Source organism: Ciconia boyciana, chromosome 1, assembly GCF_034638445.1.
Source record: "Ciconia boyciana chromosome 1, ASM3463844v1, whole genome shotgun sequence".
Taxonomy (NCBI): Eukaryota; Metazoa; Chordata; class Aves; order Ciconiiformes; family Ciconiidae; genus Ciconia; species Ciconia boyciana.
Window position 1 is genome coordinate 91,860,890 of NC_132934.1, and position 27,080 is coordinate 91,887,969.

The 27,080-nt window shown below is 44.9% G+C and overlaps 1 protein-coding gene across 1 annotated transcript in view; it reads left to right on the forward strand.

The window, feature by feature from the left end:
- The window catches only part of LSAMP (limbic system associated membrane protein), a 1,028,339-nt gene that overhangs the window by 632,098 nt on the left and 369,161 nt on the right, over window positions 1-27,080 (forward strand). The gene's annotated exons all lie outside the window — the stretch shown is intronic.

Consider the following 27,080-nt stretch of genomic DNA (forward strand, 5'->3'; position numbering starts at 1 on the left):
CAACAACAGGAGCAACAAAATGTTGCTGAGAATCCAGTGAAGGTGCACATGGAGCAGGGGAGGAGGGTTTCTGCCAGACCTGTGCCCTGATTTGTGCTTGTAGTATTTTGCTCAGAGATAGAAACTTGCCTGCCTTCTGTGGTGGTGCCAAACAAAGCCTAGAGCATATCCATCTGCAGTTTAAGTTGTATCATTATGAAGTTGCCTTTGGCTTTCCCATTTCTGTGTGATTCTGCCTTTTAGCTGCCCCTTGCTTCCCTGGTACATAAGTGAGGTCGATACCCTGTGCCTTGGTGTCTGGAGTTGCCACTCCTCAAAAAAACCATGAGGCTCAGTGATAACATGCATCCTAGCAGTAGGGTCCCCTTTAATGTCTTCTGTCTCAGAGATGTAGCAGGCATTTGCCAGACCAATCTCTGTAGTTTTCTTCAGTGTTTATTCACTAATTGTTATCCACTGCTCCCATAAAGCACTTTGTTTTTGATGACTTGTGTAAGTGGCACATTTATTCCCAGACAAGGTTTGAGAGTGAGAACAAATCTAGTTTATTTTGATAAAGTGAAAATTAAAACAGTGGGCTGCACTATTGGAAACAGGAGTTATGCAAAATGAGACAGTAAAATGCACTGTCAGTTATCTATGTGACACTCTCGCTCCCTTCCCAGCTCTTCCTTCAGGAGCTCTCCCAGCCTGTGGCTCCTGCAGCTCTATGAATGCAGAGTGAATGCCAGGAGTTATTCTTCCTGAGTGAATAGCGTATGTGGCATTCGGCCTTCCAGGATATACCCTTTCATCATTAAGGAGCCATGGAGTGAAAGTGCCTTTTCAAAGCAGCTCCTGACCCCACTGTTCTTACTAGTTTCTTACCTAGAAAAGGAGGGTGTACACTAGTATAGTTCTTTTCCTTCCTGATACGCTGTTCAGAGGATTTCTGTTTGGAGCATCCTGTTCAGGCTTTCCTGTAAGAAAGGCAAATGAATCATTCTCAGGTTTGCATCTCCAGCACAAACATCAGGCCCTTCACTGTCTTTAATGCTGGCAGCTGGGAAGGGGGGCTTCTCTAGGGCTCACATAGATCCAAGCAGAGATGTTGAACAGTGAGACGGTGGGATGATCACTGTTGGGCTGGAGGGTAGACAGCAGTCCTCCTGCAGGGGGACATGATGCCTCTGTGCCATCACCCAGTAGAGAGGGACACCAGGAAGGATCCCTGTTGGGTTGCTCACAAAGTCATTCCATAACAGAGATTTTTAAAAGATGTTTTTTAAGAAGGAGCACCCTATCTTCCTAGGTGGCTGCAGGCTGTTCCTGCTCCTGACTCTGCTGTCTGGCTTTTTGGTGAGTTGTCTCTCTTCAGACCTTTTTGCTGTCTTTTGTGTTTGGATGGGAGTCTCTGAGTAACTATGAGAGTCTCTTCCCCCAGGTGCTTGCACCGGACCCCCCACTACTGAGGCCTGAGAGCCTAAAAACAACCAAGCATGGAGGCTGGGATTTTGCTGGGGAGTAGCTCAGATCGCAGCGTTATGAGCAAGGGAGGTTTCCAGGCTTCCTCAGACCTGGAATGTGATCAATTAAACGTGAAAAAATGTTTAATTAAACTAACATGAAAAAGCCTGAAAGGGTCACGAGAACTGAAGGCGACGATGCCAGTTCCCCACGGCATATGGCAGAGCAGCCGCTCTCCCCTTGCTACAAACATAGGACTGTCACTTCAGAAGGACGTACAGCCCTTTCATTTTGCTGGCTGTCACCATGGCAGCAGAGGGACCATCCTGGGAGCCGCCATGCCCACCGCCACCCTCCCCTTATGAACAGGAGTAGGGGCAACCTACCTCATGGGACCTGATTTCACCTGGGGAAGGCACATAGAGAAAAGCTACCCATTTTTCCACTGTTGGAGCCTGGCTGCTTGGCAGAGGACAGTACGGTGCTGGAGCTGGCTGTGGGAGGAGAGGTGTAGAGCGTCACCTGCTGTGAAGGCCTTGGGGGCCCCTCTGCTATGTGCCATTGGGATTGAAGCACTTTATTCTCTTATCAAAGAGAATTTATATTGGATATCTAAACTCCTTTAAAAACAGAGAAGTCTTGATGTTCTCTGTGTTCACGGCTGTTTGATGTGAGAGCGTTTCAGGGGGCAAGTAGCCCTGGTTTCCTAGCTCCACCTTGCGCTGCACACATCCTCAGGCATGGCGGAGCAGGGGATCCCAAAGCTTGTCATGGGGGGCAGGTCTGTGTTGCAACCATCAGCTGGAGGGATGGGGAGTGCTTTCAGTTGTCAGAAAGGAAGAGTGATTGAGTAAAGGCTTCTTTAGATCTCTTAAAGGATCGTGATGAGCCCTTTCCCATGGGAAGACATTACGAAAGCTAGCTTGAGCATTGAGTTAGAGAGCTTGGCTTTTACGCTTCTGGTGATTGTGATGACTAACATCCTTGGCTTAGAAAGTCTTGCTGTCCATTTGCCTGCCGCGACTTCCCTCAGTTCAAGCAGCAGCGCATCATTTGGTATTCCTTTTTATGCACAGGTAACGCACCTGGTTATACGTAAGTGCGGAAGGCACAATCGCAAACTTGAAAGGCCTCGGGCTTGCAGAGCACTGTGGGAGGACCACAGTGACCGAGTGTTGCTAGCTCTATTTTCCTAGTGCAGAGGGAAATTTTTTAAAGGGTTACAGTGTGTCATTAGGAGTTTGGTGTTCAAGTATCACAGTGTTCCAGGTTTTTTTTTAATATGCTGGTCTTTCAGTATATTTAAGCTGTATAGGAAGAAGAAGGGAGTGGCTCTGGCAGTGCAGACTTAGGAGATGAGCCCACACACTAGAGGAGGCAAGGAAAGAGGCAGTGGGACATGACTGAATGGGAAGCATGGGGAAATCTCAAGTGTGGCTGAGAGGAAAGGAAGGGGCTGAGCTCCTAGGAGGTGAGGTCAAGCAGGTGAAAAGGACGGACAGGCTGAAATTGCTGTAGGTTTTTGAAAGTGAGAAGAAGAAATGGAAAGTCAATCCAGTGAACACTTCAGAACCAAAGGAGGGATGAAGCAGGATAGATGTGCTATGATGGGATTTCAGGGCGAGGAAAGAGAATGCTAATGGCTATGTTGTGCATGCTTTGTGGGTCAGAGAAGCTGGGGAGAAGTTGCACTGCACGGAAGTGAGCAGTAATGAGTGGCCAGGCATGTCTCCCAGCTGTCAGGACAAAAAAAAAAGGGCTTGGGTGCTGGCTGTGTTGCAGAGCTGTCTTTATCCCGATGGACTTCAATCTGAAAGCCTTTCCTTGGCAGGTTCATTATCTCCCCTGTCTTCCCTGCAGTCTCTTGTTCTCTGCACGGGCAGAAATGGCCCCCAAACTCCAGAGACCAGGCTGCATCTTAGTGGCCTCGTTCTTCCTTTCAGACCTACCAACTCCCTAAAGGCTTCTGCCTTTCTGCACTCTGTGAGGAAATTAGTTTGCTGAAGAGAAAGGGCATAGTCATTGTAAAAACTATTCCAATGAAGATGTTTAATTGCAGAGGAGGAAAAAACATTTGTAAATTAAATGAATCACCCTGTTTACAACACAGAAGAGTAAGGAATGATCTGAGAGGAAGCTGACATTTTGGCAGTCTGAGGCACAGGAGATGCAGCTGAGTCTATCAAAGTAGCAAAGGAAGCAGTGGCTTCTAGAGCAACAGCAAGGCAATTAGCCTTGCTTTCCCTATAGTTCCTTAGATGTTCTGCTTGATTTTAAATACCAAAGTCTGTCCTGTTTTCCAACTGCCTCTTCAGCCTGTGGTCTCTGCTGGGCAGCATGCATGCAGTGGGGTTGCGCTGGGGCGGGGGACAGTGGGGAAGGGCTGATTGCTTCAGCCGCAGCAGTGACCACCTGTCAGCTGAATCACATTAACTGATCTAGCACCTGCTCCCACCCTAAGGAGATGGGTGGGGGAGCACCTCCAGCTGGGGCTTCTCTGCCTGGACACAGTGCAATTACATTTTGGTTTGTCTGTCTGTCTCTGCATGTTGCATAAGATATCAGATATCTTATGCATATAAGGTGCAGCAGAGGCTGGAGCACTCCTGAGTAGTCAGGGGGTTGTGGCTGCCTGTGCTGTGCATATATTCATAGTACAGCCTCCAGGCCTTCCTCTGAATTGCTGTTGCTGTGTGAGGAATGAGAGTGGTGAGAGACTTCCAACAAGTGATCAGGAGGAGGTGGAATCCATGAAGCAGTCACACTTGGTAAGGTATTGGCAGCAGTAGCTGTCTACCTGGTTGCTTAACTATTAAATAGCATGTCTGTATTCCCATAGGATGTTCTGCAGTAATAATTAATAGTGATTACATAGTGATAATACAATGATTACGCTAATAGTTCTATCAGCCTGTATGTAAAGAGAGATGAGCCAATACTATAAATATAGTAGTAACTATGTATAGTCTTAATGACAAGAATATCACATATAGTAAATATGCTGATATTGTTTATAATAAACAGTATAGTTCCTTACCTACTATAATCAGTCTTTGCAGTTTCCCTGCAATTAACTTTCAATGTTTCAGCCCTGCTCTTCTGTTTTCCCCTCTAACCTCCAGCTGCATAGAGATGCTTCAAGATTCATTGCTTGCAAGTCAAGCAAGAAACTGCTGGGCTGAGTAGATGTCCATTAACATGCGTACTAAACCTTACAGCAGAGACATAGGCACCCATGACAGACAGCTACTCAGGGCTTGGAAGGCTTTGTCTGAATCCCCACCTTCGTTAGTGTTTCATTTCCTTGCACTGTGGCACATGGAAATAGTGAGGAAGGGGATGAGACCTCTTAAGCTGGCTCAGGTTATGGTGTCTGTTTCATCAAGGTGCCTTGTTACTCAATGCATGCACACTCACAGATTCACAACAGCTGTGCAAGGAAACCCAGCCTCCTCTGAGCAGCTGAAGTGAGCACAGAGGTACAGCGGCAAACCCTGGTGTGTGCTGCACACTTGTGTCTCCTGCCAGTGGCTTCAGGGAGGAACTTAGAGCTGCTCTGCATTTTTAGGGGGCTTAGTCCCCAGCCACTGATGCTCTCTTAAGGTGCCAGCAACTGAAGATGAAAGAAGGAAATTCTGAGGTTAGTGATATCACCAGCTCTAAAAAAAAAAGAAGGTGGAGGGAAGGAGAGGTTTATGGAAGGAGGATCTTCTGTAGCTGCACTAAACAGGTAACCAGTTACAGCTGCGATGAAGAGTTGCTGCCAGGGAGAGTAAAGCAGTTGTTGGGGAGGCTAGTTACTATTTCAAGACTCTCCTCCTCAGCAGAAACCTAGGAAGGAGACAATTAGATTCAGAAATCCTATGAGGAGGGATCTGTGCTGACTGGGGAGCAGCTTGTTACCCATGGATAGCACAGTATAGAGGATATTAAGGTTTTTCTCAGGCCCAGGCGGTTATGCTCTGCAGAAGAGGACGTGGCATGTGGTAAGCTGAGTGACAGGCTTGGTGTACTGGGATGATAAAAAGGGGTAAGGTATTCTTAGGGAGAGGAAGAAACCTTCTCAGGAGTATAACCGCAGGTGAGGGATTACATAGGCTGGACCATGCTGGCGGGTGCTCTAAGGCAGGTAGCTCTGCCTAGAAACCTGGCCTTTGTTCCTGGCCTAACAACAAGTTATATCTGTGGGGGGAGCAGCAATTGCAGGCAATAAGTGTGGACCTGAAACTACTCCAGGTTTTTTAAAGCCATGGTTTGAGGCATGGCCACAGTGCTTGTCAGAGATCCAAGGAGCATCCTGACAGCACAGATCTGTACAATCTTGGTGTCCCTTGCTATCAAATGGTGAAAGCTGCCATACTGAGGTGTCTCGAGGATATGAGGTGTATTGTCTCTTATGCTGATGCTTCTGTGGGGTGCTTCTTAAGAGTATGTGCTGCTGTTATGGTTGAATTACTTGGAAGACATTAATAGTGGTAGATCAGATTAGACTTCTCGGTGGAGCAAGGGATTGGTAGCATTACAGAAATAAAGACTTTTTCTCCTGGTGCTGGCTGGAAAGGTTGGAGGAAGTATTGTTTTGCAAAAGATGTCTTCCTCCTCTGGGGCTTGGGAGCTTGGATCAAGTATGTAAACCCTGTGCTGAAACAACCCAGACAGCCCTCTTACAAAATTCCTTTGTGCAAATTATTTTCCAAATTCAATTACCTCTTGCAGTCACATTATTACTCTGTAAAATTCTGTGTCTGGCCTGCTTAGCAAAATCTTTAGGAATGCTTCAGTCCTTTCTGAGGGCAGAAGTGGCCTCGTGGTCTGGTGGAAGGCAGGTGGCTTTGGAGGAATGCAAAAGTATCCTCAACAGCTGTCTTTCTACTTTGACGATCAGCATTGGGCATAGAGGGTCCAAAGTGCTGGAAATATGATGTTCAGTGGTAACCCCTGAATCAAATCTATTTGCTTAGGAGCTGAAATGTATTACTTCCTAGTTGTATTCTAAAGATTTTAGCCCAGTACCCATGTCCACTTTGGAGAAGATGCCTTTATTTTCTGGAGGGTTTACGATTCATTATACCTTGTCTTAAAACATTGTCTAGCATTCGCTGCTGGTACAGCACCCGGCCCAGTGGAGGTGCCTGTGGGTCCTCCTAGCACTGGTGACTAATCGCCTTCTCCTTGAAGCCAAAGCAGGAGGGCCTGGGATTGACAACACTATGAAAGCAGAACAGCTAGGGATAAACTTGATGCATGTTGGTAGCAGTGCACACTTCCCGTGCTAAGCATGAGCAAAAGTTGATTCAGTCTTTCCCACAGCCAAGCCCTAGTGAATGGACTAAACCATGTCATAAAAAACAGAGTCTATGCAAGCATAGGACAAACCTCTCTGACTCAGTTGTTCCCGTTGGGGAACGAAAGAGATGTAATGGAGCAGGTCAGGAGTAAAATGACAGCTTGTATCCTACAGAAAAAAAAAATGGGGGAGGTAGGAGAGCAGGGGACTAAAGGGAGAGAGAAGGAGACATTGTGCTCTCATTTTCTGCTCTCCTTCTCTTTTCATTTCCCATTTTTCCCCGTTTGAGACTGTGTCAAATACTTCTGTGCCTGTTCCCCTCCCCTCTCCCAAATCTCATCTGTCTTCAGAGCTTTAGCTTTAAACATGCACACATATATATGCAATTAAATGCAGGCTTTGACTTTTCGCCTGGGAAACTGGAGGGATAAGGTGAGCTAAGCTTTTAATTACGACTACCCATTCTGGGAGGCAGGGAATTCAAGCTGACAGTGGATGCTGTGGTGCTGCTTAATCCTGTCTTACAGGGAAGAGAGGGGGACCCCCTCCCCCCCACCCCCCCGAATCTGGTGGTGAAAAGATTTCCTGAATGTATAAAGAAAATATTGTTTCTTTTTGCTTTTCCTTTTTCACCTTCTCCTTCCCCCACCCCACTTGGTGCCAAGTGGAAACTAGTTGTTAAATACTGAGGATTTGATTATGGCTTTTATTAAGGTGGAAATGTTAATGTGCAGCTCTGACCTCTAGGATCAAGCTGTTTGTGCCAGGGGGTTTTTGGTTTGTCTTTTTCTTGTCTTTTCTTCTCTCTATCTCTCTCTTCTAGAGCTGATATAATGGGCCAGGTTCATCTGGGCTTTTTCATCCATTGACATGGCTGGAGTTTCACCACAGACACCTTTGGCTCTAAGTGATTTTCTTGATGGGGAGGTGAACACTGTAGGAGTTTAGTGGCACTACTTCTAAAACAAGCACAGTTGGGGTTGTTTGGGGAAGAAAAGAAAAAAATGTTAGTTTATGTCCTACAAAGAAATCACTAACAAGTTTTCCAGTATTACAGGAAGAAAAAATCGTTCCCTTTTGCTCAGCACAGGCCAGATATGATCTGTGGTCCAATTTGATTTATACCAGTCACTTTTTTTTTTTCAGTTCCTTCCAGGATTTGTCCCTGTGCTTTAGGACCAGTAAATCCTTGCCTTGCTAAGGAAATGGAAAGACACTACAGAGGGAGGTAGGATCAGGCCAGGAAGCTCTGCTAGGATAATGGGTATGAGTCCCAGGCAAAGGCCTGCCTGTGGAAGAAAACCAGAATAGAAGGTGAAGTGTGTACACTTTTTAGGAACATTAGCATCTCTGCCTAGTCACTGGAAGGTATCACATCACCAGCTCTTTCTGTCCATCTTACCCCAGCCTGTGCTAGGGCTGTGTCAGTCAAAGCCTGTTCCCTTTTGCAGCTGTTCATATGCCATTTTCTGCCATTTCTGGCTTCCTCTGACTTGTGCTGGAGCCTCTGTCTTGCCAACCTCAGGTCAGGCTGGGCTGTGGAGCTGTTCTAGTCCCCGCCACTAGCCACTGCGGTTCCTTCCAAACTTTTCCTGCTCCCTTCTTTCTCTTTAGATTAAATAGGTGACAGTGTGAAGCTATTGCATCTGAGTGTGCTGGTAAAAGATGAAGAGAGAGGTCCTGCCCTCCATAAATGAGTACCAATTACTCATATAGGGATACTTCACGAAGAAGAGCTTATGGTACCATGCACAGGGGCATAACTTTCTTAACATCCTTTAAATGTTTAAATTAAACTTTACTGAAGCTTCTTTACAGCCTTTAAAGAGGATGTAGTCAGGGCCAAATTTGTTAGAAGCCTCTCTGAGAATGGGTAGAGATGAGAGCTGGGAGTTCAGAGGACAAGTTAGTCAATAGCATTATGGAGTTCTTGCTTCCTTGTTTGTTTCTGTGCTTCAAGGGGAGCTGGGCTAACATCAGCATTTCAAATGGGATGCTTTTTGGATTTGAATACCTCCATCTGAACTTGTTCTTACAGTTCTTGTTCTGGATGGGTTTCTACGTGGCATCTCCTGACAGCTTTCTGCTATGGACTGTGACACTCTGTGCTGCATAATAGCTGAGGCTTTTGCATAGCCTTCTGTTAACTAGGAGACTTGTCTGTCTTACTGATATGAAAAACCTATAAATTTTACTACTGCCTCTGAATATCCTTTGTAATACCATCATGACCCCTCTGATTAATTTCCACAATGCAGCTTTGCCAGGTAGACCTCGGTAACCTTCTAGCTGACCTCCCTAACCTGCTGTTCCTCACAGGGTTCACACTATTAAGAGCTGAATAATCCAGCCAAACCTAGCACCTTCAAACAGATTTATGGAGTGGCATGGCCTTGACATACAACATGGACTCCCTTCTCCAAAGATATCACTTGCAGAAAACCTTTATTTCTTGGCCTCAGCTCTTTTTAGATGCTGCTCTTCCTTCCTTTGCTTGAATTCTTCAACTTAGAAAGCTGGTACTGTGTCTGTGTGGCTACAGTGTGAGTCATCTGTGCTAAAGGAAGAGTGCCCCAAACTATGTGGTGTTCAGTTTAGGATTTAAAAGTCTGTGTTAGGTTCTTTACTTTAGATTTCCTGTGTGACTTCAGTCAAGTAGGAGGTATAACAAGGAATTTGGTGGTCGCTTAATGGAACAAGATCCATAGGGATCTGGGCTGCCAACTTGTGCATATGCAGAGAAGGCACTTGAAAAACTAATATATTCTTTAGCTTAAAAAAAAAGTATGGTCTTCTCAAGAACACTTGACATCCCAAAGGAGCTAGTTGTACCCTTTGTGAGTCTTTTACTGCCACTTAGTTGCTAGAAAAATGCAAAGTCCCTTGGTGAATTTTGCTTTTGGTCTTCACGATTACTTTATTTCGCCTGGCTTGTACGTTGCCGTTAACAGCAGTGCCCTGCTTCACTCAAACACAGCAAGGGTAAATGTGTGAAGTCTATGTTTGGCTAGTGCAGTGCCTGGGAAGGGAGAGTGAGTCTCTCCACAGATGAGTGTTACAGGGAATCCCTATTCCTGCACAGGTGCATGTGAGGGTTGGTTTTGTTTGTTGTTGTAGGGAGGGTTGTCTTGTTTCTGTTTTCATCTGAGGGCTTGTTTCATGTTGCCTCCTTGATAGGTGCTTCAGCAGGTGGAAGGAATCTCAACGCAGGGCAAAGTCACTTATTTTCTTTTCTCGATTGGTTCTGCTGATCCTGAAGGAAGGGCTTTGTGAACAAACAGCAGGAATAAAAGCAGTTTGTGTTGGTGCTCAGTTTTGCTTAACACTTAAATGTACTTTGTGAGCCATCACTGGCAGAGCTGAGGCATAGAGGGACTTTGGAGGTCTGATATAAGGACCTTAATCTGTTGGTTTGCTGCTTCCCTCCTTCTCCACCTCCAGCCTTGGCATCTCCTTCTGAGAGACTCCCGTAAAGAAGCTCAGCACAGCCATGCCAGATTAAGTGCTCTGACTGCTAACCATAACCTACGTTTCAAACCACCTGCATAGCAGACAGTAGCTCTGGAGAAGGGACTCTAGTTTATGTATCAAAGTATTTTGGGGAGGGAGCAGTGGAAAGAGGGAAAAGAAATGACAGCGATGTTAAAAACACACTGGAGAAGGGCAAAGCAAAAGGAAAGGGAGCATTCAGTTTGATGTGTTGTCAACTCAAAATGCCTTGGCCATGGACTTGCCTTTAAGATGGTGTGAGAGAGGTGAGGCTAACAGTGCTGTCGGTACATCAAGAGGGTATGTCTGGGAGAAGCATTTATTTAAGATAATTGTGATCAAATATTCATCAACTCTCCCTCCCTCCATTCCACTACAGCTTCTTTCTCGCTTCTCTCAGCTGGAAAAGACTTCAGAGTGAAAGAGGGAGCAGCACTTAAATGCTTATTTATGTTGTCATTTCTAGGCATTTTATCAGGTCTCTAATGAAATAGATTTTCTCTCAAGAGGTGCATATTTTCTGAGCCAGAGGGGGAGAGCACTACGGATTGCTGAAAAGTCTGCCCACATTCAATACATTTGTTGCATTATTAATGATGATAAAAGCAAGAGGTTATAAACATTTTTTTTCTAAATACTAATTGCAGCTGACCTTGGCTTTAAAAAAAAAAAAATGGGGGAGGGTGGGGGGGCAGGAGAAGCACAAACAAACCCAATGAGCCCAAAATGTAACTGTCAGGGCAAAACTCCTTTCTTGACAATCCCCAATACTTTCACATATATCATTTCTAAGAGCACTGCCAGAGCCAAACCATTTGGGACTAGAATTATAGCAGAGATTAGCAGGATTCTGTTCCAAGAATATCTTTATGGTGATCACTTGTCACTTGTCGTTACAAATAAATCCTATTGGTCTTCTTCCCTCAGTCTCATCCTTGGCTTACTTACACTTGAGAAATCATTCTTCTCATCCCCTCTTTTCCAGCAAGTGAAATTCAAGTTGCTGCTTTGAATGGCTGCTGGTTTATCCTGACTCAACACAGCCCTGGTGGAGGGGCAAGGGGATAGGTACAGGAATATTTTATGCTTGTTTTTCATTCAGCCACTGGTAAGATGTGTTTTCATTGGTGTTGTCAGAATATTGGACATTTCCGTGGTATCACATGGGACAGCAGTGTGTACACAAAGGTTCAGGCAGGTTACCTTATATTCCATTGCCTCAGACAGAATGGAAGTGCTTTTTTTTTTTCTTTTTTGGCCATGATTATTTATCAGAACAGCACACAAAGCATTCCACCAAGGTGAGGTGAGATTCCTGTTATGCTGTGTGTTGTTCATGTACACGCAGTGAGAGGTCGTCTGAGTAAAACTGCAGAAAATGAGGGCATGAAGAAATAAAGCAGGTTATTCGTATTTGTGCATCAGTTCAGTGGGTACCTGGCAGGAGAACCCAGGCATCCCGACTCTTGCCATGCTGTCCCATCTAATGAACCACATTCCTTCTCTTGGATACTAATACAAGCCAGGCTCTGGACAGGGCAGTTAGTAACTAGACCATCTGCTTCATGGATGCTGGTGGTGCTCTTGTTCAGAGCAGCATGAGGCAAATTCTGCTGGCTGAATTCACCACAGCTGTGATGAAACCCACTGAGTTTTTATGGGTGATGCTGAGAGCAGGCTGAGACATCCTAGGTCTAAGCAGCAGAAATGGAATTTGAAGCCATTAAGGATGATATTGTACTGTTACATGAACAATTGGAGTTGCTTATCAATATGAACCCTTGGAAGGGTTCAGGGTTGAATAGAGTTGCCCACAGACTTCTGTTGCTTTCTCTGGAGCTTTAAAAGAGACACTGTATGTTAGCATTGGAGCTTAGGCTGGTGTTTGGATATGCTTTAAAAAACTGAACGCGTTCACTAATATGTTGGCTTTGTTTGCAACAGAAAGCCTTATTTCTATTTATTATTTCACTCATTTATTATTTATATTACAGTAACAGCTAGAGGCCTCTTTCTGCTAGGTGTCATGCACATTCTTTGTGGGAGGAAAGTTTGCCTCCTAATACTTTGCCTGAGAGGGTGTTCAAAGGAAGTAGCAAATCAGTTGCAGAACTTGGAAAAGGACCCAGCTCTCTGGAGTCCTGGCTTCTTGACTTAGCTGTTTGTGAGGGACACTGGTTATATGAAACAAAGCTACTGCTCTTGCTTTGCGTGAAGTCTTTAATTTAAACTGATGTTAAATGGGAGCCTTTAAATATATCAAACAACTAGCTCTCTGTTTGGATGGAATGAAGGTCTTCCTATAATATATTGCACATCTGAAGAGGACTGCACTGCCTGAAGCCAGTGGCCTGTCAATTTTTCTGGACCCTAAGCTGGTTTTTCGTGTACTTTCCACATGGCAGAAAATTAAAGTTGTTGCTTAGCTTCTCTTCTTGCTACAACATATTGTCCACATGGTATGAGGTACTGGGGGAATCTTCCCCAGATGTGCAAGTTAAAAACTAAGGGTTTTGATGGCTGCTTGCCTCTGAGTTTAAAAGCAGTCAGTCAGAAAGGGACCAAACCCTTGGGGGTTCACACTTGCTTTCATTAGGATAATTAAAGAACAGAATAAGCAGAACAGACAGACTTGCTCCTTTTAAGATGCAAATGAGGAATTCTGTGAATGGTGTTTTGGAGTCAGTTTCCCTTCATGCTTATGCAAAGAAATAAAATACCAGTTTGAAACATAATAGGATAGCCTGAACATCTTGATTTAATGAGTTTTCTACCAGTGCTGGGATATAGGTGATTTCCCTGATCTTGCATACTTTTTCCACATGACCATTTTCGTTGATTATGGCCTCTTAGACAGGAGGTTTGACTTTCAGTGTAGGCTTCTGGTATGGACTGTGAGGAGAAGATACTCCTTGGAGCCTTGGGCTCTAGAGGCCAGTAGTTATCCAGGCAGCCCCTTTGAGACATGTGTTCCCCCTGGTCTAAGCTAATGACTGCTGGCCATTTGCTATGTGACTTAGTATTTTCTGATGCAGGCTGAGAGTTGGCATCGACTCACGAGGGCAGCTCCTGTCAGTGAGAGCATGCAGCAGTTGCTGGGGTGGGATGTGGCTTTCCTGCAGGCAATGCGTTGGTATACAGTGACTGCAGTCATACAGGGAATATGCCACAGCACAGTTTTCTGTGGAGGGAACAAGCTGCTTCCCTGGTTCTAGTAATCCACAGAAGTCGATAGAGCTATATGCACCCTGGCCTGTAGAAATGTTACGTACTTCTCCCTCTATGCCCCAGCAAGGTCAGGAGAGGTTGCTGAGGTTCTCACCTATAGGGAGCAGGCAGCTGCCAGCATGCCCAGACGGGGTCATGCTGGGAAAAGTGCAGTAGTAGTGGCTACTGTGGATCATAAAAGCATGAGACCTGATCATGAGCCTTTGAAACAACAGGACTTTCGCCTGAAGTAATATGGTAATGAAGAGGGTTGTGGTTGTGTTTTTCAAAGGAGTGTTCTTGACATCTCCTTTTCTAATCTAGATAGCGTTCTTGTCCTTCACCAGACAAAGCAGAAACTTCTTACCTTTGCTAATCTTCCAGCATGTCTACACGCTTATTTGTGCCATTATTTCTGGCATCAGCCCTACTTTTTTTCCCTTCATGATACAGTTAGGCCAAATAATCATCAAACAGATGCCTTTTCCTCAGGGATGTCACTGAACTCATTTCTGACAGACAGGGCTATTTTCTTATTTATTTATTCATTTTCTCTGAGGAGATCTAGGCCCTTCAAAAACACTGCCTGGTTTTCTTCCAGTGCACTGAAGCTGTGTGCACATGCCCGTGGTATTCCGCACATGCGTGCAGTGTCTTTGTATCTGAAACAGTCAGTTCTTGTTCAAGTAGTAGACTTGCTCTTCTCCACTTGTTGTGGTGTCATTACATTTGCTTCTGCCCATGGGACAGGTGCTAGAAGGCATGTGTGGGGAGGCAGTGATTCCATGAAGACTACACAGAGTATAATGCTAAGCAAATAACAAAGTCATTGCAGGATGCTGGCCTTCACCTCTATTTTTGTAAACACTCCAATATTAAATATAAATGAATGTCTCAAGGATGCATGTTTTCTTCAGGGATGCCTGTTTACTTCATCATTGTTACAGGAAAGCTTGTTCCCTTGGGGTCTGGAAAGCAAGAAAGATAATATCTTTTCCTCTCCTCTCCCCTAGCTCCCACTCCCACTTCCACACTTTCCTCTTCCTTTTTTTTTTCTTGCTTCTTTCACTGAGTTGTAACAGTGCAATGACCCTTCCTAAGTGAGAGTGCCCTTATATACGCAACACAAGTAAAATCTTCAGCCCATTTTAAACCTCAGCAGCTGTCCTCTTCACATAGGAGCTTTGCCTGACTCTGGACTGTGTTTCTTTAACCCGTGTCACTCACCTGGGTAGCTACTGTGCTCCTAGTACTTGATGACAGCCTGTTTAACAGGGGACAAAGGCTGAGATCAGAGCTTACATGTAGTTGTCCATCTCTTGATACAGTTCGGTAGCAGCCTGGGTGTGTGTTTTCACTAGCTTCACTTAGTTGCTTCAGACTAAATTTGCTCCACTGTTACTTCAGATCAGTGGTACAAATTAAATAATGTAGCTGGAGACATTACTTTCTTGTTGGCTGCTTTATTTTTGTAAGGTAAGTTACCTTGCAGTAGAAGCAAGCCATCATTGGATGAACTGCAAGTGCAAGATTATTACTGAATATATTATCTTAATTACATCACACGGGTGTCATGTCCACTGCAAAGTACCGATGAGATAATCCTAAACTATACCAGCTGTCAGCAAGAGGAAAAGAGGTAGGTTAGGGATGCATTTAATTTTTGTACACTTGGCTATTTTGCATAAACAAGCCATTGCATCAGTATTAGTTTGAAAAACATGCAGATTAATTATTGTACACTTACAAGCAAAACTATTTTTTTTTAAAAAAAGTCTTTTATGGCATCCAGGATGTAACATGGCACACTTTCTTCTTTTTTTCCAGTGGGGGGCTCACAGCTACTCCACTCATGGCCTCTTGCAGCAGGGAGCAGGCAAAAACAGCAGCTGTAGGATGCTCTGGTCCCAGATGGATGAAGCACATATGCCACAGTATAAAAGCCGTGTCGCTAGGGAAGCGATCAAAGCTCTGCTATTTATAACTATTGCATTCATAGTCTCCTTCTGCCTTAGATCCAGGAGCACAGATCTTCCCCATCCCAGCTGCTTCCAGGAGAAGGTGCTATCAGGAACTGTAGAAAATCACTAGCACCCACAGCCAGTTCTTCCAGTAGCCTTCCAGTGTCTTCCAGTTTTCAGCATGCGCAGTGTCAGCAAACGCACCACAGTTCTTCCTGCGAACGGGATTTGGCAAAATAAATGAGCTGAAACTCTGCAAGGGGGTTATTCATCATAGCAGAAGCTTGAGCTGCTGCAATGTTTGTCATCTGTAGTGCCTTTGTTATCAATTCCATCACCAAAGCCAGTGCACCTTGTCATGCGGTAAAAATCAAACCACTGTCCAGGGGCCTTTCCCTTCTGCTTTTGCAGCTAAGAGGAAAGGTAGAGGCAAGTGAAAAACAGTTCACACTTGCACATCACATTTGGGACAGAGACAGTGCAGCTTATGAGTGGGAATATTTGTTTTTTTAGCATTTGTTTTGGCTCTAGGGGGTGAGCTTTTTTCCTCATTTCTTTGCTCCAGTGGGTAAATGAGAGTTTGGAGGTTCCCCCCCCTTTCTTTATTTACCCCATCCTCTACAAAGAGAGAACTGTTGCATCAGTCTTTTTGGGAAGGGGAGAAAGAGAAGAGTTTAGTGAAAAGGAGGAAAGATGACAGAGCTAGAAATTAATGGAGGACAGGCTGAATGACGGATAACCTGTCTGCCTTTCTTACATATTTCCTCTGCACCTCTTTCCAGTCATGCTCACGCACTCTCTCACTCACTCACACAAAAACATACACAAACTGTCATCTAAACTCTTTGATTTTCCCACCCCTCACCGTTTTCTCCTCTTTCTTCTTGTCTTCCTTGTACTCATTAATTTCCTCTGTTGCATGTATTCAAGGGGAGATATAAAAATACTTGAGAGGCAGTATGGCATGGGAAGGTAGCAGCCAGAAGTAATATGAGAGAGTTGGTGTGGAGGAGGAGAGGAAATGCAGACAACATGCCAAGCCTTAAACACTATTATTTCTGGACCCTACTGAGGGTAAGTGCATGTCTCCATATGAGGAGGAACAGCCCTGTGGCTGTTCTTCCTCATAGCAACTTTCCCATGTGCTGCTCTACAGTTCTAGGTGATTTCCATGGGATCAGTATTCTGGACACTGTCCTGCCTCAAGAAGAGCCCTGGGGGTGGTCACCTTTGCTTTAGGAGGTCACCGTGGCCGTGGGAAAGAGACTCTACAGCATTGCAGAAGGGGGAGCACTTGAAGCATGCTTCAACCTATAATTGTGGATGCCTTGCTCTCTGCTCAGCATTTGAGACTGGCAGGACTCGGATTTTCAGAACTCACTGTTCAGGACACCTCAGGTTGGCCCCCCAAAGATGACCTCATCTCTTATAACATTGCTTCTTTTCCAACACGCACACATGGATAGATAGTTTGGAGAGTAGGGTCTGTAGAGAAAGAATTGTCTCTTTTGTGGCTTACGTAACCCCATCTTGTTGCCTCTAGCTCCCTCATCCTTTCAAGTTGCTGTTTTGAAGGCTCAAGGAAAACGGAGCCAAAAAAAGTGCAAAAGGGATGTGCACACAGACATTTTTATTTTCACTTCCAAGGGAGGCCTGTCCTTTGTCCCCTTTTCCCAAATAACCTCTTCAGACCAAGCCTAAGGCAAAATCAATCTCTAAAGGAAGTAGCAATTGCTGTTGCTCAGACAGCAAGCAGAACGTGAAATCCATATCGGCTTATTAAAAGCACAGGCTTTGCCTTGCTCAAATCTAATGATGACAAGTAGCAATTATTTTTATTACACGCACACATGGACACACGTGGGTAAAATACAGACTGTTTTAAAGGCAGAGGTTTCTGGGGGTGCTTGTAGTGATTCTCAGCACTTCCATTGCTGAGGGTGGGTGAATGTTCTTTCTTGAACAATGTCCTGTCTCAGCATTTGAATCAAGTACTCTGATTTATCTGTTTCCCTCTGGATTTTATTATCTATTCTGTTTCCTTGCAAGGGCTGAATTTGGAGGGGAAATGTATGGAGGTAAGACAAGCAAGTACTGTGGACTGATGTACAGCCACAGGTTTTTAAAAAATCAGTGAGATAATAGCATCCAATTGGTCCCTAAAAAGAAGGATGCTGCAAGTGGAGGTTTTCTTCTGGGCAGGCTGGAAGGCTCCTAATTACTAGAAATCAAGAGAAGAGTCAGTCAGGCATGAGATAGAAACCTCACAGTGGGGACGCAGCTCAGTGCAAAATGCCTGGTGAGCAGACAAAGTTTCTCAGCTCTTCATAAACATAGAAAATTATTATTGTCAAACTTTTTCCTTCTCCCTCTCTTGCTTCCCTGTGGAAAGAAAAACAAGCTCTGCCTCTCCCCTTCAGTCACTCTGGGGTCCCTGCAGTTATGCAGGGCACCCTCCCTCTGCTTCTGCTGCAGCGCTTTATGCTGGCACCCAGCAGATCCCCACAGTAGCCTGGGGAAGGGTTAATGAGCTGGGGGAGGCTGCTCAGTACCTTTCTGATTCCTTGCACTATGCTTCTCACTTCAAGTTTACCCTTCCTCTTCCCCGCTGTCCCCTCCCACCCCCATATACATCCATGATCAACCCAGCTGCATGAGTCAATTATGTAGTGACCTGCTTTAGGCTGTTTCGTAACCTGGAGGGCTTTGGTTAACCGGGAGAATCTGGTGTCAGGTGAAACCAGGACACTTTGTACTTACCCTGTGATAGCTGATTCCTTGGGAGCACAAATTGAAGGGGAGGGCAAAGCAAATTAACTCTCTGATAGAATTGGGGACTAGTCAGCTACTGCCTTGACAAATCTGCCTTGTCTTTGGGTTTTTCTGTTCCCATTTGTCACTGTGAAGATTTCCTCCGTTTTGTAGTTTCTCCCCTGTGGTTCAAGTGCAGGCTTGGGAACCAGGAACTCTCTGTTTTTCCTGGATCCCTCAATTTCATGGAGTCACTGATTTATTGAGGCCAAAACAGACTTGTGTGATCATCTTGTGTCACTCACACAGGAACTGTTTTGCCTCTTTCATGTGCCTGGCTTGGAGGGCTGTGGTTTTGCCTATGGTCTTGACTCAAAATGTGATGCTGGGATGCTTCTTTCTTTCATTATGCAGTACCGTTGGTTACCTAGTAAGACCAATGTCTCATGGAGGTGGAGAGGGGCAGGTAAGGAAAGCAAGAGGCGCCTATGTTGTGTCTGGTTTCTAGGAAGTCTGATCGGAGCTTTTTGTGACTGCAGTGTCACTTCAGACCTCTTTCTCTCGTCTCTTCCCTGTAGCGCTCTATGCTGCTGATGATCTTCTGCTCAGTTATTGAGAATGTGTCACTCCGTCTTTTGGCTGGGAAAATAACACCTTGCAATTGTGGCTACAGCTACCACCATTGTACTGTTAGGCCTGTAGATCTATAGAGTAGGGGTGGACCTGACACCTTTTGCCTGCAGTAGTGTTGAGGACAGCCCTGTCTTGCTGAGTTCCTTCGCAACTTGACTTTTGGCTTGGATTCTTCCTGTTTGCTGTCTTGCCATGGGCAGCAGCCTACTTCATGGGAAGGGACAGCCAGTTCAGGCTAGTGGAAGAAAAAAGCAAAATATGCCCCTTGTGTCTTTGGGAAGCTGTGAGAAAGGGAGGAGGGAGACAAAGCCCAGCAAATCCTCACTCAGTCTTCCCATGAACAGTGACTCAGCCTTAGCTCTCCCTGCAAACTCTGATCACATCTCCAGAACGTGCATGGAAAGCAGTGCTGAGGCACGAACGTGTAGGTCTGGGGTCACAGAACTAACAAGTGGATGTTTTGGCTACAAACGCTACAAGATGCAGTGAAAGTCCCTGTGGCTGGAGCTCAAATCACTTTGCATTGGTACTGTATGAACAGCTCTATCACTAGCACTTAGCTTGTAGCCTGTTTTTTAACTCCTCTGCTTCAGAGGAATGGAATTCCCCTAATCCCCATTTTATAGATCAGATGAGGAATAGGCACGTGAAACAGAGTCAGCAACTTAGCCAGAAATACAGCATTTACCCTGGGATCTACAATACATTCGTGTAGTGCCTGGACATTTAATATTCTAGATGATAGAATCAAGGTTGTCTTTCACTGGCAGGATGGTGACCTGTGGGGGTCTGGGCTGGCACTTTCCCTGTGAAAACAAATGTGCCTGATCGTCTTCCAGCAATCCTTGCTATACACTGTTGCTGCCATGACTTAGTGTCCACCAAGTTGTGCACAGTCATCTTCTGCACAGGTGATTTTATGCAGCTTGTTTGGGATTCTTCCAGCCTTTGATGTTACTCCAAAGAGGGTATCCCTATAACAGTCTCTTTGTAGGATATTATAAATATAAGGCACAGGTATGTTAATGTAGAATAAACTTGTTCTTTACTGCATACAGCCTTTGTTGCCCCAGGAGGTCATAAAGTCAATTATTGTAAAAGGATTTCAAAAAGGGCTTGGATAATTTTATGACCATTTGTAATTATGTGTTAAGATGGGGTAATCAAATCTTATGCTTTGTGGCAGATGATAACCACACGGACTGTGAAATAGCTCATTTTCTCTGTCATGCACCAGTTGACCATTAGGGTGGAGTTTTCACCTTCCTCCGGACCACTTTAAATTAATTGCTGCTGAGCACAGGAGGCTGAAGGCTCTTAACCTTCTGATCTAGTCTGGCAGGTTGAAAGATGCTAGATTTTGGCCTACTTTGTGCCTTGTTTCTGGGGAAAGTTTAGGGAAATTGAGTCCAGTAGTAAACCAGGAGTTGGCGTGGGGTAGTGGGAGCAGTACCAGGTGCCCTGTGCTTTCTGTGACAGATACAGCTCACAGGTGAATTCCTGGTCACTGGGGCTGCAGAATGTGAACAGTGCAATAACATCACAGCCATGTGGCGTGTGTTTTCTGGCCACAATGGCACAACCAGGGCAGCTGCCACATTGCCTGGCCTCTAGGCAGTGTTTGTATAAACAATGTCTCTTGGCAAATTGTTGCATTGAACTTTGGATGAGAAAGAAGTCTTCTCATTTGTTCCAGGGTTCAGCTGTAGTGCTTGTGTTGGCTCATCTTTAAGATGTGCATTGGACAGGGGAAGTCAGGCCAAGGGAGGTTGAGAAGGGGAGGTAATATAAGGAATTTTTCATTCTGTGGCTCTGCTGTGCTGGCTCCATTGTGTTCCATGCCTCTCTGCTCCGTTCGTTTCATAGCATGGTGAAAATGGATTAAACATTTCACTGAATAATGAATTGTGGCCTTGGAGGCAGCAGTCCGCATAGTCCCTCAAACCATTTGCGACTATGAAGAAAGTGATGTTCTTGCCAGCAGCCACTCTGGCTTATGCAGTTCCTTGTGCAGTTTCCTCATCAGCTTTCTGTATAAAACTGTAATTTCAGCTGTGTTCAGTTTCAGTCACTGTTAGACAAACTGTTTTCCTTCCCCAATCTTTTTAACCTCTTTGTTTGCAGGTAGCCAGCAACCAAAATGTAAGGTGTCTCAGATACAGCATGGATTAATAAAATAAAGCCAGTCAAAGGTTTTATCTAAACCCTCTATTTTTAGTCCTCTGCATCTGAAAGATACTGTGCGTATGCAGCTACTGCCACTTCTGGGGTTGGATGTGGTGGTGGCTTGTGCACAGCAATGCTAACCAGTATTCTGGGGCAACAAATAAAGCCAAAGAACTCTCTATCGAGTAAAGGAAGATGGAAATGGTATTCCTCCATTTTATCTGAGCTAGAAGACTGCAAACGTCTGCAGCTGTATCTGAGAGCCTCTTCAGTGCCTCTTGCTTCAGTCAGTAATGCTCTGAACTGGCAAATGCAATGCTCTGAGATGCTGTTTTGTAGTGTTACACTGTCCATCTCTTACCAATAGGAATCCTAAATACTTGATGGAGAGAAATAAGATCAAAAGGAGAAAAACTGCAGGATGGTTGGCAAAGGAGAATAAGAGATGCTGTCAGGAGAGGAACTGAACTGAGAAGAGGAGTAAATGAGGCAGATAGATGCAAGAAGGCTGTTCAAAAGGCAGGACACACAGAGGAGAGGCTTTCACAGCAACAGCAATGAAAGGCCTACCACACAAGACGGTGCACAGTGAGGAGAGCAGTGGTTAGATAATTTAAGGAGTCTGTCTATTTACATTTATGTCTTGACATCTATCAGATCCCTCCCTTCACAACTGATGTTCCCATCTCACCTGCCCCCTGTCTCCCCCCCTTTACCTTGCATTGTATCATGCTGCTTCTTTCCAACTCCTCAGGCTTCAGGGCTTGGAAGAGAAGCTATTAATAATTCTCCCCAGCTGTCATAGGCTAGCCCAGATGATGATTAGATGATCCCATGATGCTTCAAGATGAGTTTTTCTGCACCTATAGTAAAGAGGCAGTTTAGTTTTCCTAACAAACACTGCATCCTCCCCTTGCCTCAGCTCAGTCAGCTTGGTGGCTCTGCACCTCTTCACTCAATGTTGCATATCATGATGTTCAGTGTTCTCCCACTGTCCTGGTTTTGGCTGGGATAGAGCTAATTTTCTTCCTAGTAGCTGGTACAGTACTGTGTTTTGGATTTAGGATGAGAATAATGTTGGTAACACACTGATGTTTTAGTTGTTGCTGAGCAGTGCTTACACTAAGTCAAGGACTCTTCATCTTCTCATACTGCCCTGCCAGCAATGAGTTGGGAAGGGGACACAGACAGGACAGCTGACCCAGACTGGCCAAAGGGATATTCCATACCACATGACATCATGCTGAACAAAAAACTGGGGAGTTTGGCCAGAGGGATGCAGCTGCTGCTCGGGAACTGGCTGGGCATCAGTCAGCGGGTGGTGAGCAATTGCATTGTGCATCACTTGTTCTGTGTATTCTTTTATCATTATTATTATTTTCCCTTCCTTTTCTGTCCTATTAAATTGTCTTTATCTCAACCCATAAGTTTTACCTTTTTTCCAATTCTTTCCCCCATCCCACTGGGGGGGAGTAAGTGAATGGCTGTGTGCTGTTTAGCTGCCTGCCGGGTTAAACTATGACACCCACAAACTGGGCATAGGAGTCCTTGGGTCACAGGGCTGTATGTTTTAGTGAGCTTGGTCTTCTCATTATCTGCTGTAATCGGGGAAAACTTTAACTTCACGGGACAGAAACTGTAAAAACTGGCTCTCTAATATGCCTGTAACTGCAAGAATTTGTAAATAGAGAGCGCCAGAGCAGCAAAGCACTGATTGGAGCTCACAGCAGAGTTTACCAACAACCACTAATTGCCAGCTCTGTTTGGATGAATTGTAAATGACCAAGATAATGCAAATTAGGAAGACACTCTCTTGGCAGAATTTTAGCAGCTTCTGGGAGCTGGGGAAGTCATGCGGCTCCCTCTGTTACTGGGAGCAGAGTCCTATTTGTCGTGCCTTCTGCAATGCTTCCTTAGGCTGGGATTGAGTCAGTGGAGCCCTACTGGATCACATGCTGCCCTCCAGGGGTTTGTTGCTAGTTAATGCCATGCAGTGTTGGGGCATCTTTTTTTTGTTTTTAGTCTACTCTACCTATTTGTGCATTTGGGGGGGGGGGGGCAAAGGGGGAAAAAAGAAAAAGGTTGTGATAAATGTCAAATCTGACAATGATAAGGTTTGAAAGTACTTTGAAAGCTAGATTTTTACTTTTAGGTACTGTTTTTCTTTAACCATAGTCATTTTGCATTGGAAAACTCTCTGCCTGGGACAATACAGGTAGAGATATGGGATCAGCTGAGGAAGAGATACCAGAGATACCCTTGTCCTTTTTCCGCACTCATCCTGCAGTTTTTTGAGCACACTGATAAATCTGTGAGTGCGAGTGGGGTGTGCTCCTTGGGGGAGGGAGGAGGGGAAAACCATCTCCCTCTGGCCCCTTCCAAGTTTGCTAAGCCTGCCTTTGTGGAGAGAGCTGCACGTACGTGCTTAGGGCGTGTGTGCTTAGGGCAGTGGGGGAACTGTAGTCTTGAACAGGCTGTAGTGCTGGTGGTCTGTTTTGGCAGGCTGTGTTTGAGGGCAGGGCAGATGCAGATCCTTCAGCTTTTGCAAATGAATTTATTTTACCCACCTTTTTTCTACCTCTTACAGCCATGTACTTTGTGGGGGCGGGGGGGGGGGGGGGGTGATCCGCTCCAGATGAGTGAGCGGAAGCCCAATTTAGGGGCTGCCAGGTGGTCACTCGGGCAGGGAGAAGTTTGATGTTGCATGTACAACAGCACAGCCTCAACAGGAGAACACGCAGAGTAACTTGGAGCAAGCTCTGAACTTCCCATTTAGGAAGGGATCCAGGTCTGTGAGAAAGCTTTGGCACTGACAAAGGGTGGTTGTTGTCAGGTGCTTGTGGGGGGAGTGGATATTGGTGATCCTGACAAATATCTAGTTGGAAATAGTCATGAACAGATTGAAATCTGCCCAGACGATGCTCTTGATTTGAAACTCGCTGGGCAATGTCTGCATAACTCTCGGTCCAATAACAATTTGTTACAAGGGTATGAAAGCAGCTCAAGGCCTTGGGGTGCCTTTCATGCCATCCCACTCGGGGAATAAAATCAGAGGAGCAGACTGCCAGAGCAGCTACCTGTGGGCTCTGGAATTAGCCTTCTGTTGCATGTCCTCTGGTAATTGATGTTTCCAGGAATTAACTTGTTAAGAGTTTGCTCACCAGAATATTCATGGAAAGCAGACACATCACAGGCATGAGCACAGCCAAAGCACAGTTGGTTTTAAAACTTAAAAAAAAAAAGTGGCTTTTTTCGGCTATCCACTCAGCTTTTGGAAAAAAGACTGGATGGAAAGTGTGTGTGTGCATAGGATCACAGTGTTCATAGTGGCTAGTTGTGAGCACACTTGTAAGATCTGCAGGGAGTGAGAATCCTGAGACTGGTGGTGTAATTATTTTTGAATTTAGCTTGTTCAGAGTTAAGACTCAAAAGAAAATGAGGAAAGCCTGGAGCTGTGATGGTAGAGGAGGTGCAGAGGAAGGGCTTTGACTTTAGCAGTGGAGGAGAGCGGGCGTCCGTAGTGAAAGAATCCAGAGGCTCAAACCCTCTGTGTCTCCGCTTCCCTTCACACTCTAAATGCTGCACTTATGTTAAGCAATCCCCATTCACAATGAAAGCCAGTGTACTTTATTTAATAACTGTGTCGCAGAGCTCCTCTGGGAGCTGGAGTGCCAGAATTGGTTGGCTTTTTAATGGGGCCTGTCAGGGGAATTGGCTACAGATGGGGAAATGAGACATGTTCACTCATCTCTGGTTTTAACCTCCCAACACTGGAGTAGAGGGTGGGTGTTGTTAAGTGCACTTTGTGGCTCTTTCTCCTCTGTAACAGCCAACTACTTAATGCAAAATGTTGCTTCTCAGCTTTAACTCAGCAAGGTAAAGTGCTGTGTTACAAAAGCACTGTGGGAGGGGAGAGAACGGGAGGAAAGCACACATGTTTATTTGCTCCCATACGACACTGCTGCTGTGAACACAGATCGAAGCTTTCCTTCCAAGAGGCCCCTTGGCACAGGTTATTTGCACATAAATGGCCGCAGGTGATTTATTTATTCAGCACAGCTGAGTTCTGCAAAAGAAACTGTGGGCTATACCTGCCAGTATACTAATACTCCTCCCTGCAGCTCTGGAAGGGCATGTGGAATTTGCTCTGCTGCAGGAGGCCAGAGACTCAAAGACTGTGGCTGAAATTTTCAAGGCTCTGGGATAATTTTATAGATGTCCCGTCCTTTTTGCTCGCTTGTTTGTTTTGCTCTATGACTGTGGTGCAAACTATAGGGACTTGTGTGCAGTGTTACAAGGAAAAGGATGATTATTAGGGAAGGAGTCGGGAAAGAAAGGCTTGCGTTGCATAAGCAGGCTAGCATGTCATGCTGTTGTAGGGAGCAGCAGACACGGACTGCTGTGGGATTGTTCATTGGATAGAATTGGCAATTCAGTAACTCGCTGTGTTGAATGCTACGTGGCCATAGAAAAGTTATTCCATATCATGAGGTGTTTTAAACCTATATCAGAATTATCTATATACATGGCTAAGTCTAGATCTTGATGACTGAGCTTTGTTCCTTGAATACCACTCATACTGATTTTGTGTCCTTTAGGGCTCTTAGCGTTCACGATTCCATAGCCAGGCATAATGGTCTGTGTATTTTCATAACTCATTAGAGAAAGAAAAGTTTATCACAAAGACCAAATTCAAAACTTAAGTGCAGGGTAATGCATAGTTACCTCTGCTGACTTCTAGGGTGAAAAGGACTTTCTTCATAGAGTACCTGGATCCTGGATGTTGGATACCCAGGAGTTGTTGGGAGAGGAGTATGGCAGGGGGGACTGTAGGGATCAGGTGGGGTGAACTGTAGGGATACTTCAGTGGGGTGAACTGAGGATGCTTGTGGAGAGGACTTTGTTTTAGAAACCACCTTGTAAAAATTGGGGTCCTCAGAGTCACCAGTAGAGAAAGCAGTCTGAAAATCTCTCGCATCTAACTTCAAAGGTGCCCAAAGACTTTCAAGTGCAAATGCTTAGAAGCTCAAACATCAGCTGAGAGCAGAGAGGATGGCTTGTTTTCCCTCTCCCCCCTCTTCTTTCCCCTAAGGGGAATTATCCACTCTGATAGTTCTGTAAAGATTTTCCACAAGGGAAACCTGTCTCCATTAGACAGTATATTTGCATTAAAGGCCAAAAAGCCCCAACCCTACAGCACTGGAACCCCAAAGCACTTCTGTCTTTAGACATCTTTCTTCAATGAAAACCTTATTTGTTCCTCCCCAGCCTGATCCATTGCCTCTGGGCTGTGACTCTTGTCATAAAATCTTAAGATGGGGAGGCTGTCCCTTCCCCTTCCTCTTCCACCTCCCCCTCATATTTGGATTGGATTAAAATTTGACATCCACTTATCAAACAAGAAAGGAGCTGAAGAGAAGATATACTAAATGTTTAGACAGCTGCTGTCACTGCCCATCTGGTGTAAAGGTGTACTTATACAAGACTTTGCATAGTGGGGTGGGAGAATATGATGGTTAGGGAGTGAACTGAGATTTGGAAGACCTGGGTTCATACACTCTCAGTTCTCAGACAAGTCCTTTACTTTTTTGGTACTTTAGCTTGCTGTTTGCAAAATGGGGATTGTAACATTCTCTTAAATCAGAAGAGGTGTTGCAAGCATATACATGTTATTGAGTCTAAGATTCTGGGCATTGTATAAATGCATAAGAGTTTCAACCATTAAAATGAGCCAGTGAGGCTCTGGTTGAAGGCTGTGGAAGGTAATTGGGGATTAAGTTCTGTTCTGGATTCACACTCCTCCAAACCTTGTGCATAAGAAGTTGAAATGAGTCTGCTGGAACCTGACATCCAATTCCTTCCCATTTCTAGAGAAGAAGAAAATATCATCTAGAATGTACACTTAGGAAGTCAGCATATGTCAATTTTTAACAGAGCTGATGTTATTTAATCTTCGTCTGCTTCTATAGGAATCAAGATATTTTTTTTCAATGCTATTAGAAGAAATAGGACAACTTCCCAAGTCTCCCCCCCCCTTCCCCTTCTTCTTTTTATGACAAAACCCCATCTACTTAGGGTTAGCTCTATTATAAAAGTTTCCTTTTAACAAATCCAATACTACAAAAACGTCATGTGAAATG